Here is a 3339-nt window from a genome sequence, read left to right as displayed (position 1 = left end):
CCTTTGCTGTGCAGAAGCTTTTTATCTTGAAGTCCCAATAGTTCATATTTGTTTTTGTTTCCCTTGTTTTTAGAGACATGTCTTGGAAGAAGTTGCTGCCTGTGTTTTCCTCTAAGATTTTGATGGATTCCTGTCTCACATTATGTCTTTCATCCATCGTGAGTTTATTTTTGTGTATGGTGTAAGAGAGTGGTCCAGTTTCATTCTTGTGCATGAGGCTGTCCAATTTTCCCAACACCATTTGTTGTAGAGATTGTCTTTTTTCCATCGAATTTTCTTTCCTGCTTTGTCAAAAATTAGTTGACCATAGAGTTGAGGGTTTATTTCTGGGCTCTCGATTCTGTTCCATTGATCTATGTGTCTGTTTTTGTGCCAGTACCATACTGTCTTGATGATCACAGATTTGTAATATAGCTTGAAGTCAGGCATTTTGATGCCCCCTGTTTTGGTTTTCTTTTTCAACATTCGAGGTCTTTTCTGGTTCCATTCAAAGTTTAGGATTGTTTGTTCCAGCTCTGTGAAAAATGTCGATGGTATTTTGATAGGGATTGCACTCAATATGTAGATTGCTCTGGGCAGCATAGACATTTTAACAATCCAATCCATGAGCATGGGACGTTTTTCCATTTTTTTGTGTCTTCCTCAGTTTCTTTCATAAATGTGCTGTCGTTTCTAGAGTACAGATCCTTTACCTCTTTGTTAGGTTTATTCCTAAGTATCTTATGGTTTTTGGTGCTATTGTAAATGGAATTGATTCCTTAATTTCTCTTTCTTCAGTTAAATTGTTAGTGTATAGAAATGCAACTGATTCCTGTGCATTGATTTTGTACCCTGCCACGTTGCTGAATTGCTGTATGAGTTCTAGCAGTTTTGGGGTAGAGTCTATTGGGTTTTCCACATAAAGTATCATATTGTGTGCAAAGAGTGAGATTTTGACTTCTTCTTTGCCAGTTTGAATGCCATTTATTTCTTTTTGTTGTCTGATTGCTGAGGCTAGGACTTCTAGTACTATGTTGAACAACAGTGGTGAGAGTGGGCATCCCTGTCATGTTCCTGACCTCAAGGGAAAGCTCTCAGTTTTTCTGCACTGAGAGTGATATTTGCTGTGGGCTTTTCATAGATGGCTTTTATGATATTGAGGTATGTACCCCATATCCCTACACTGTGGAGAGTTTTAATCAAGGTAGGATGCTGTATTTTGTCAAATTCTTTTTCTGCAATAATTGAGAGGATCATATGGTTCTTGTCTTTTTTTTTAATTAATGTGATCTATCATGTTGATTGATTTGCAAATGTTGAACCAACCTTGCAGCTCAGGAATAAATCCCACGTGGTTGTGGTGAATAATCCTTTTAATATACTGTTGGAACCTATTGGCTAGTATTTTGGTGAGCATTTTGGCATCCATGTTCCTCAGGGATATTGTTCTGTAATTCTCCTTTTTGATGGGATCTTTGTATCTTTGTCTGGTTTTGGGATCAAGGTAATGCTGGCCTCATAGAAGGAGTTTGGACGTTTTCCATTTCGATTTTTTGAAACAGCTTCAGTAGAATAGGTACTATTTCTTCTTTAAATGTTTGGTAGAATTCCCCTGGGAAGCCTTCTGGCCCTGAGCTCTTGTTTGTTGGGAGATTTTTGATTATTCCTTCATTTTCCTTGCTGGTTATGGGTCTGTTCAGGCTTTCTATTTCTGGTTCGGTTTTCTTAGTTTATACGTCTTTAGGAACGCAGCCATTTCTTCCAGATTGCCTAATTTGTTGGCATATAGTTGCTCATAATATGTTCTTAAAATTGTCTGTATTTTCTTGGTGTTGGTCGTGATCTCTCTCCTTTCATTCATGATTTTATTAATTTGTGTACTTTCTCTTTTCTTTTTGATAATTCTGGCCAGGGGTTTATCAATCTTATTCTTACAAAGAACCAGCTCCTAGTTTCATTGATCTGTTCTACTATTCTTTTGGTTTCTATTTCATTGATTTCTGCTCTAATCTTTATTATTTCTCTTCTCCTGCTTGGTTTAGGCTTTATTTGCTTTTATTTCTCCATCTCCTTTTGGTGTGGGGTTAGGTTGTGTATTTGAGACCTTTCGTGTTTCTTGAGAAGCTTGTAGTGCTATATACTTCCCTCTTAGGACTGCCTTTGCTGCATCCCAAAGATTTTGAACAGTTTTCTTTTCATTTTCATTTGTTTTCATGAATTTTTAAAAATTCTTCTTTAATTTCCTGGTTCACCCATTCATTCTTTAGTATGAAACTCTTTAGCCTCCATGTATTTCAGTTATTTCCAAATTTCCTCTTGTGAATGAGTTCCAGTTTCAAAACATTGTGGTCTGAAAATATATAGGGAATGATCCCAGTCTTTTGGTACTGGTTGAGGCCTGATTTGTGACCCAGGATGTGATCTGTACTGGAGAATGTTTCATGGGTACTAGAGAAGAATGTATATTCTGTTGCTTTGGGATGGAATGTTCTGAATATATCTGTGAAGTCCATCTGGGCCAGTGCATCATTCAAAGCCCTTATTTCCTTGTTGATCTTTTGCTTAGACGATCTGTCCATTTCAGTGAGGGGGGTGTTAAAGTCCCCTACTATTATTGTATTATTGTCGATGTGTTTCTTTGCTTTTGTTATTAATTGGCTTATATAATTTGCTGCTCCCTTGTTAAGGGGCATAAATATTTACAGTTGTTAGATCTTGTTGGATAGACCCTTTAATTTTGATATATTGTCTTCCCTCATTTCTTATTACAATCTTTGGTTTAAAATCTAATTTGTCTGGGGTGCCTGGGTGGCTTAGTTGGTAGGGCAACTGCCTTTGGCTCAGGTCATGATCCTGGAGTCCCAGGATTGAGTCCCGCATCAGGCTCCCTGTTCAGCAGGGAGTGTGCTTCTCCCTCTGACCCTCTCATGCTCTGTATCTCTCTCTCTCTCTCTCTCTCAAATAAATAAATAAATAAAATCTTTAAAAAAAATAAAATCTAATTTGTCTGTTACAAGGATTGCCACCTCAGCTTTCTTTTGACATCCATTAGCATGATAAATGGTTTTGCACCCCCAGACTGTAAATCTGGCGATGTCTTTGGGTCTAAGATGCTTCTCTTGCAGACAGCATATCGAAGGGTCTTGTTTTTTTTATCCAATCTGATACCTTGTGCCTTTTGATTGGGGGCATTTAGCCCATTTACATTCAGGGTAACTATTGAAAGATATGAATTTAGTGCCTTTGCATTGCCTGTATGGTGACTGCTACTGTATATTTCTCTGTTCCTTTCTGGTCTATGTTACTTTTGGTCTCTCTCTTTGCTTAGAGGACCCTTTTCAATATTTCTTGTAGGGCTGG

Source organism: Eumetopias jubatus, unplaced genomic scaffold, assembly GCF_037043125.1.
Source record: "Eumetopias jubatus isolate StellerSeaLion01/CBP00866 unplaced genomic scaffold, mEumJub1_p1.0 scaffold_7, whole genome shotgun sequence".
Taxonomy (NCBI): domain Eukaryota; kingdom Metazoa; phylum Chordata; class Mammalia; order Carnivora; family Otariidae; genus Eumetopias; species Eumetopias jubatus.
This window is presented reverse-complemented; position numbering follows the sequence as displayed.